This window comes from Oncorhynchus nerka, linkage group LG10 (genome assembly GCF_034236695.1).
Source record: "Oncorhynchus nerka isolate Pitt River linkage group LG10, Oner_Uvic_2.0, whole genome shotgun sequence".
Classification (NCBI taxonomy): domain Eukaryota; kingdom Metazoa; phylum Chordata; class Actinopteri; order Salmoniformes; family Salmonidae; genus Oncorhynchus; species Oncorhynchus nerka.
In genome coordinates this window covers 42,712,628-42,722,501 of record NC_088405.1, presented here as the reverse complement: position 1 = coordinate 42,722,501, position 9,874 = coordinate 42,712,628, and positions in this window count along the sequence as shown.

The window sequence follows — 9,874 nt, the reverse complement described above, 5'->3', positions numbered from 1 at the left end:
TGTACTCCAGTGCTAGCCTCTACACTGGCTTCCTGTTAAGGCTAGGTCTGATTTCAAGGTCTTACTGCTAACTTACAAAGTATTACATGGACTCCTTCCTATCTCCTCGATTTGGTCCTGCCGTACATACCTACACGTACGCTACGGTCATAAGACGCAGGCCTCCTTATTTTCCCTAGAATTTCTTAGCAAACAGCTGGAGGCAGGGCTTTCTTTTTTTGCCTACTCATGTGAAACACACAGACTCGGTCTCAAACTTGAAGTCTTTACTGAAGACTCATCTCTTCAGTAGGTTTGATGATTGAGTGTAGTCTGGCACAGAGGTGCGAAGGTGACAAGACACTGGAGTAACGAACTGCCTTTGCTGCCGTTGCTGTCTTTGCCTCTCCACTGGGATTCTCTGCCTCTGACCCTATTACGGGGAGGCTGAGTCACTGGCTTACTAGTGAATTTCCATGCTGACCCTAGGAGGGGTGCGTTATGTCATGCCAGGCTATTTTCCGCTATACTTGACTTGAGTGGGTTGAGTAACTGGCGTGATCTTCCGGTTTTGCGCCCCCTCGGCCTCGTGCGGTGGAGGAGATCTGGTCTATACTCAGCCTAATCTCAGGGTAGTAAATTGGTGATCTGTTGATATCCCTCTAGTGGTGTGTGGGGTTATATCCTGCTTGGTTGGTCCTATCCAGGGGTATCGTCGGTCAGGGACACATTGTTTCACGGCTGTCCCCATCCACAGTCCACCTAGTCGTCCACCTAGTCATGCTGCCCTTCAGTTTCTGCTGTTTTTCCTGTGGCTATGGAACCCTAACCTATTCAGCAGACATGCTACCCTGTCGTGCTGCTGCTCCAGTTTCAACTGTTCTGCCTGCGGCTATGGAACCCTGACCTGTTTATTATTATTTTTTACCCCTTTTTCTCCCCAATTTCGTGGTATCCAATTGTTGTAGTAGCTACTATCTTGTCTCATCGCTACAACTCCCGTACGGGCTCGGGAGAGACGAACGTTGAAAGTCATGCATCCTCCGATACACAACCCAACCAAGCCGCACTGCTTCTTAACACAGCACGCATCCAACCCGGAAGCCAGCCGCACCAATGTGTCGGAGGCAACACCGTGCACCTGGCAACCTTGGTTAGCGTGCACTGCGCCCGGCCCGCCACAGGAGTCGCTGGTGCGTGATGAGACAAGGATATCCCTACCGGCCAAGCCCTCCCTAACCCAGACGACGCTGGGCCAATTGTGCGTCGCCCCACGGACCTCCCGGTCGCGGCCGGTTGTGACAGAGCCTGGGCGGGAACCCAGAGTCTCTGGTGGCACAGCTGGCGCTGCAGTAGAAGCCTGACCTGTTAACCGGACATGCTACCTTGTCCCGGAACCATCTGTTTTCGACCCTCTCTCTCCCTCCCTCCCTCCCTCCTTCTGTCTCCCCCCTCTGTCTCTCTCTCCCCTTCTCTACCGCATCTGCTGTCTTGACCTCTGAATGCTTGGGCATGAAAAGCCAACAGACATTTACTCCTGTAGAGCTGACCTGTTGCACCTTCTACAACCACAGTGATTATTATTTGACCCTGCTGGTCAAATATGAACATTTGAACATCTTGAAGGACGATCTGGCCTTAATGGCCATGTACTCTTATAATCTCCACCCGGCACAGACAGGAGAGGATTGGCCACCTCTCAGAACCTGATTCCTCTCTAGGTTTCTTCATAGGTTCCTGCCTTTCTAGGGAGATTTTCCTAGGCATCATTCTTCTACATCTGCATTGCATGCTGTTTAGGGTTTAAGGCTGGGTTTCTGTATAAGCACTTTGTGACACCTGTTGATGGAAAAAGGGCTTTATAAATGATTTTGATTTAACAGAGCTTGAAGAATTTTTAAAATAGTATGAGATTTACCCAAGAAGACTCACAGCTGTAATCGGTGCCAAAATATGTTTCTAACATGTATTGATTCAGGGGGATGAATACTTATCTTATCAAGGTATATTAGTGTTGTATTTTTCATTAATCAAAAAATCTATTTGTGTCGATTGTTGACAAAAACAATTACAAATCCATTTTAATCCCACTTTGCCGCACAATGTGAAGAAATCCAAGGGGGATGTAGACTTTCTCGAAGCACTGTAGGTATTCCACTTAAAGCAGTGAGTTTTCTGAAGAGGAAATGCCCCCTCTTGTTTGCGTTTTTAAGTGTGACCCTTCTCTGGATTACAGCTTTGATGCACTCAACCACCAATCTACGATGGGCCTTGCTTGTGATCTCCTAAACACATCACATACATACAAGATACAACACATCACTGTCACAGTTTATACTTCATCCAGTATAAACTGGCAGCCATCTTAGCCACATTGTTCAGTGTCCTCTCTATGGCAGCTCTAATCTGAGAGGGCTCTGTGGATTTAGAGTACCTCCTTTTTAGATTGTTGATAGACCCCATATGAGCGGAAAAATGGTTATACATTAGCCACATTTGTTTAGAGAATTTATGAATGAATATACAGTGGAATTACCTGGATTTCTGCATAAATTGGTCATCAAATTTGATCTCACAACAATAGACAAACATAATGTGTTTAAATTAAAAACACACAAATTATTGTATTTCTATTGAATACATCATTTAAACATTTACAGTGAAGGTAGGAAAAAGTATGTGAACCCCTAGGCCAATGACTTATCCAAAAGCTAATTGGAGTCAGGAGTCAGCTAACCTGGAGTCCAATCAATGAGACGAGATTAGAGCGGTTAGAGCTGCCTTTCCCTATAAAAAACACTCACAAAGTTTGAATTTGCTATTCACAAGAAGCATTCCCAAGTTTATCAAGACATTTTGCAGGAGAATGTAAGGCTATCTGTCCACCAATTGAAGCGCAACAGATGTTGGGTGATGCAACAGGACAACGACCCAAAACACAGAAATAAATCAACACCAGAATGGCTTCAACAGAAGAAAATATGCGTTCTGGAGTGGCCCAGTCAGAGACCTGACCTAAACCCGATTGAGATGCTGTGACCTCAAGAGAGCAGTTCACACCAGACATCCCAAGAATATTGCTGAAATGAAACAGTTATGTGAAGAGGAATGGTCCAGAATTCCTCCTGACCATTGTGCAGGTCTGATCCACAACTACAGAAAAAGTTTGGTTGAGGTTATTGCTGCCAAAGGAGGGTCAACCAGTTACATACTTTTTCCACCCTGCACTGTGAATGTTTACACGGTGTGTTCAATAAAGACATGAAAACATATTGTTTGTGTGTTATTAGTTTAACTTCTTTGGGGTAGGGGGCAGTATTGGGTAGCTTGGATGAAAAACGTGCCCAAATTAAGCTGCCTGCTACTCAGCCGTAAAAGCTAGAATATGCATATAGTTAATTTGGATAGAAAACCCTCTGAAGTTTCTAAAACTGTTTGAATGATGTGTGAGTATAACAGAAGTCATATGGCAGGCAGAAACCTGAGAAAAAAATCCAACCCGGACGTGGGAAATCTGAGGTTTGTAGTTCTTCAACTCAGCCCCCATTGAAGATACAGGGTGATATTCGTTATGTTTCACTTCCCAAGGCTTCCACTAGATGTCAACAGTATTTAGAACCTGTTTTGGGGATTCTACTCTAAAGGAGGGGCTCATAAGGGCTCTTTGAGTGAGTGGTCTGGCAGAGTGCCACAGCCTCGGTGGTATGGTGCACTCACGTGAAAGGTAGCTGCATTCCACTTCATTTGTACAGACAAAGGAATTGTCCGTTTGGAACATTAACGGGCTGTAACGGAACTTTTGTTGGTGACCTAACATAATCGTTTGTGGTGCTTTCGCCATAATTCCTTTTTGAAATCAGACACTGTGGCTGGATTAATGAGAATTGTATCTTTAAAATGGTGTAAAATACTTGTATGCTTGAGGAATTTTAATTATGAGATTTTTGTTTTTTTGAATTTGGCGCCCTGCACTTTCACTGGCTGTTGCGGGGGGGTTCCGCTAGCGGAACGGGGTTCCAGGAGGTACAGAGTGGCAGGCAGAGTCCAGGAGGTACAGAGTGGCAGGACAGAATCGAGGTCAGGGCAGGCAGAATGGCCAGGCAGGCGGGTACGGAGTCCAGAAAACAGGCAAGGGACAAAACAGGGAGGACTAGCAAAAAGAGAATAGAAGCAGGAGTATGGGAAAAAACGCTGGTTGACTTGAAAGACATACAAGACGAACTGGCACAGAGAGACAAGAAACACAGGGATAAATACACCAGGGAAAATAACAACACCTGGAGATAATCACAAGGACAGTTGAAACAGATCAGGGTGTGACAACATTGAATTCCCTGAGATACTTTTACTAACCTCAACGTAAAGTCATGACCGAAAACATAACACAATTATTATGACATCTTTTCTAAAACCATTTTACTTGATGAGGAATGAGGACATCTGTTTTAAACAGAGCTGCAGGACTTGCTCTATGAAGGTCTCATCGATCTGGGCACCCACAAACATCAGACGTGATATATTAACAATTGATGTATACTACAAACTCTATGCTTTGTGGTACTTATTCAGACAAGAATCAATTCTAAGGTCTGGTCAAATACACATGTAAAGTAAATTAACCAGGGATGGAAATTAAGCTAGCCCGATAGCCAGCATCTAGTACTTTTCGGCACTGATTTTGGACTCGGCTAATACAAATTGTGGTGTACTAGCCCAGCTGACCAGTTCCCAAAATCCTGAAGTTCCATCACTGAAAGTAACCTTACTGTAGCATCTCTAGACCACTTAGTTTGCCCAAGTTGTTGGTTAAAAACCTCTTCTGGATAGGACCCTTCATTTCAATTTCCACCTAAAATGACATACCCAAATCGAACTGACTGTAGCTCAGCACCTGAAGCAAGGATATGCAAATTCTTGATACTCTTTGAAAGGAAACACTTTGAAGTTTGTGGAGCTATTAAATCAATGTAGGCGAATATAACAAAAATTGTGCAATTGTGTTTTTTTTGTATTGGATAAATGTAGACACTCAGAGCTAGAAAATTGTATATCATACACTCCAGTTGATGGACAATGGGAAGTGTGCTCAGAGTGCGCTCTGGACGCTCAAAAACTACGAGCGCTGTCAAATTGTCCTTTTGAAAATTCAGAGCGTTTCGCTCTCGGAGTGTTCAGAGTGCACACTGGACGCTCTGGCCGAGGAGTCGGGTTGATCCGAGCGTTCTGACCTAACAACAACAGTCAAGCACCCAAGCTAACTGGCCAACGTTGGCTAGCTACTTCCAGACACAAATGAGAGATGTTAGGGTTGCGTAAATTCGAATCTGGTATCAGGATAAATATAACAATGAGTCACCGATTTTATACTATGTATTTTTTATTGAGCTAAGTAATAAATGGCAAATGCAACTTTCGTATATACGGGCTCACTGTAATACCACGCAGGGCAGAACAGAGAACTGACAAGATGTATGTAAACAGTATTCTTCATACTGTGATAGACAGTTCCAACCTGTCTGTTGGCCTATCACAGTAGAGGCTGGGCGTGGTTTAAACTTGCTCAGCCTATTGCAGGCGCTCAGGCGGGTCCCCGCCTCTTGGCACTTCTGTTGATAGATGTAACTGTTGCTGTGAAGAACATCCATGCGCTCATGCTCGATACCGTTATCTCGCACCTGGCTCCTGTTATCTAACAAAAGACCGCTTGTTATCGCAGCACCCCGCTCTGAATGTCCCCCCCAACTCATTGAACAGTTCCTGTCTTCATGCTACTCTGTATTTTTCCATCATGAGAAAGGGCCATGGCCCTGAAACTGTTAACAATGTTTCAAGTCAGCTATGTTGCATAACACATGCATACATCCACACAAGCCAACAGCAGATAATATTCAATCATATATATGGTAATGGCTATAATGTAAAACACAGAATCCAACAGAGAACAGCTCACTTTGAACATTTTTCTCGCCCTAGCAGAACTGGTTAGGCTGTTTTGATGTCGCAGTGACATCTTGAACATTCTATTGAAATGGTTACTTGCATAGCTAGCTAAACAATGAACAATAATCCCAACTCATAACGTTACTACCCTGCATGAATCTGCAGGTAGCTAAACAACCAACCATGTTCAATGTTACCTAGCTAACATTAGGCTATAATTAGCAATGCAAAGGACTCTGAGATACGAATAATATTACTACACAGATCATGTTATTAGCTAGGTAGCTAACAGTACACTTGAAATGAAAATGATTTCTGACTAAATGTAATATTTGAAAATGCAGCTAGCTAGACTATCTCACCCGTTTACATGGATTGATGCTTCTCTCTCTCTCTGTCGCGGATGACATGATTGCCTTAGTTTGAAGATGTAATCGGGAGACAGGTGTTTTATACAACAGCCTTTGTGTGTTCTCTTTTTGACTCCGTCCGCATGTTGGCAACTAAACCCCAGAATTTTCTCCATATTTTTTAGTTATCATACTGTAATTCCACCGTGCATTCCACTGATTTCAAAACTCGGCCCTCCTGGAAGTGGAGAGCAACACCTTTGCAGTTCTACTACGTGATATCTTTCAGAAAAGCAGCGTTAGAAAGGATGACCTACACGTACTGACCAGCCCATGTTATAGACAGAAGTGTTCTACATGGCAGACCAATCCTAATCCGTCTCTCGGCATGGCAGCCCAAACATTATCTCAGCCAATCATGGCTAGCAGGAAGGTTTCTGTGTTTCTCTGTGGCTAAACCAACTAGGCTCGTAATTTAACAATTGCATTCATATTTACAGACGGCATATACGTTTGTTATTAAGGTACATGAAAGTTCACATGTTCCAGAAGGCATTTCTGCCCAAAACCTTTTTTATAAAAAAAAAGTATTACGTTAAAATGCCTCTCCTGTGAAGTAGTGACGTGTGACATACTTCCTGAAACGGGTCACATTTAGTTTACAACCTAAGGTGATAGAAAGTTATGATTGGACTGGTGCCCAGATATCACTGATGCTACATGAGTCACAGAGAGGGCAGTAAAAGACTTAGCTTCGTAAGTATTAATTGAGGTCCAAAGTGAGGAGGGACATAATTGTGTTAGTCATCAGGTCCTCTGCAGCATGTTCCTGCACCCTCATGGAGATAGTGTTGTGGTAGAGCTTGAAGAATCTGTCAAGGTGTTGTAATGTCTTGGGAAGCACTGCACCAGTGTCACTGCTCACTGTTGCCTCCAACCTTGCCCATGACGTGGTGAGGCACTATCCACAGTTGCTAGGCCAGGTCGTCCAACATGGCCTGCACCTTGTAAAGTAGTTTCGAATGAGGTTCATATTGTGCGTGTTCTTGATGCCCATGCGGAACTAATCATACATGAAGTCATGACTCTCCTGGGTGAGGAGCAAAGGCCTCAGATCACCTTAGTAAATAGCTGACAACAACCAGACCCTCTTACTCACAGAAGAGGGGAAGGGGGGGGGGCTGTTTTAACACCTTTAACACTAAATTAGGCAGGTGGGGAATCTGTCCCTTGGCTTTTCAGTATCAACCAAGGAATGCCTGCGTCCTCCAGGAGACTTTTGCATCCAAAACCGTTTTGTCCAGAAAGTGAATATTGGAACAATATTTCTAAGATAGGAATGTTAAGAATGGTCCGTGGGGATTTAACCTCTCTACGGTAGTGTCCCACCTCGTCAACAGCCAGTGAAACTGCAGGGCACCAAATTTGAAACAACAGAAATCACAGAATAAAAATTCCTCAAACATACACGTATTTTACTCCATTTTAAAGATACACTTGTTGTAAATCCAGTCACAGTGTCAGATTTCAAAAAGGCTTTACGACGAAAGCAAACCAAACGATTATGTTAGGTCAGAGCCAAGTCACAGAAAAACACAGCCATTTTTACAGCCAAAGAGAGGAGTCACAAAAAAGCAGAAATAGATATAAATTAACCACTAACCTTTGATGATCTTCATCAGATGACACTCATAGGACTTCATGTTACACAATACATGTATGATTTGTTCGGTAAAGTTCATATTTATATCCAAAAATCTGAGTTTACATTGGCGCGTTATGTTCAGTAGTTCCAAAACATCCGGTGATTTTGCAGAGAGCCACATCAATTTACAGAAATACTCATAATAAACATTGCTAAAAGATACAACTGTTATGCATGGATTTTAGATCCACTTCTCCTTAATGCAACCGCTGTGTCAGATTTCAAAAATGTTTTACGAAAAAAGCACACCATACAATAATCTGAGTCCGGCTCTCAGAGACCAAAACAACCCAAACAGATATCCGCCATGTTGTGTGTAGTCAACATTTACATTTACATTTAAGTCATTTAGCAGACGCTCTTATCCAGAGCGACTTACAAATTGGTGCGTTCACCTTAAGACATCCAGTGGAACAGCCACTTTACAATAGTGCATCAAAATCTTTTAAGGGGGTGAGAAGGATTACTTTATCCTATCCTAGGTATTCCTGAAAGAGGTGGGGTTTCAGGTGTCTCCGGAAGGTGGTGATTGACTCCGCTGTCCTGGCGTCGTGAGGGAGTTTGTTCCACCATTGGGGGGCCAGAGCAGCGAACAGTTTTGACTGGGCTGCGCGGGAACTGTACTTCCTCAGTGGTAGGGAGGCGAGCAGGCCAGAGGTGGATGAACACAGTGCCCTTGTTTGGGTGTAGGGCCTGATCAGAGCCTGGAGGTACTGAGGTGCCGTTCCCCTCACAGCTCCGTAGGCAAGCACCATGGTCTTGTAGCGGATGCGAGCTTCAACTGGAAGCCAGTGGAGAGAGCGGAGGAGCGGGGTGACGTGAGAGAACTTGGGAAGGTTGAACACCAGACGGGCTGCGGCGTTCTGGATGAGTTGTAGGGGTTTAATGGCACAGGCAGGGAGCCCAGCCAACAGCGAGTTGCAGTAATCCAGACGGGAGATGACAAGTGCCTGGATTAGGACCTGCGCTGCTTCCTGTGTGAGGCAGGGCCGTACTCTGCGGATGTTGTAGAGCATGAACCTACAAGAACGGGCCACCGCCTTGATGTTAGTTGAGAACGACAGGGTGTTGTCCAGGATCACGCCAAGGTTCTTAGCGCTCTGGGAGGAGGACACAATGGAGTTGTCAACCGTGATGGCGAGATCATGGAACGGGCAGTCCTTCCCGGGAGGAAGAGCAGCTCCGTCTTGCCGAGGTTCAGCTTGAGGTGGTGATCCGTCATCCACACTGATATGTCTGCCAGACATGCAGAGATGCGATTCGCCACCTGGTCATCAGAAGGGGGAAAGGAGAAGATTAATTGTGTGTCGTCTGCATAGCAATGATAGGAGAGACCATGTGAGGTTATGACAGATCCAAGTGACTTGGTGTATAGCGAGAATAGGAGAGGGCCTAGAACAGAGCCCTGGGGGACGCCAGTGGTGAGAGCGCGTGGTGAGGAGACAGATTCTCGCCACGCCACCTGGTAGGAGCGACCTGTCAGGTAGGACGCAATCCAAGCGTGGGCCGCGCCGGAGATGCCCAACTCGGAGAGGGTGGAGAGGAGGATCTGATGGTTCACAGTATCGAAGGCAGCCGATAGGTCTAGAAGGATGAGAGCAGAGGAGAGAGAGTTAGCTTTAGCAGTGCGGAGGGCCTCCGTGATACAGAGAAGAGCAGTCTCAGTTGAATGACTAGTCTTGAAACCTGACTGATTTGGATCAAGAAGGTCATTCTGAGAGAGATAGCGGGAGAGCTGGCCAAGGACGGCACGTTCAAGAGTTTTGGAGAGAAAAGAAAGAAGGGATACTGGTCTGTAGTTGTTGACATCGGAGGGATCGAGTGTAGGTTTTTTCAGAAGGGGTGCAACTCTCGCTCTCTTCATCAAAGATCATCAAAGGTAAGGCATTTTTTGGAACAG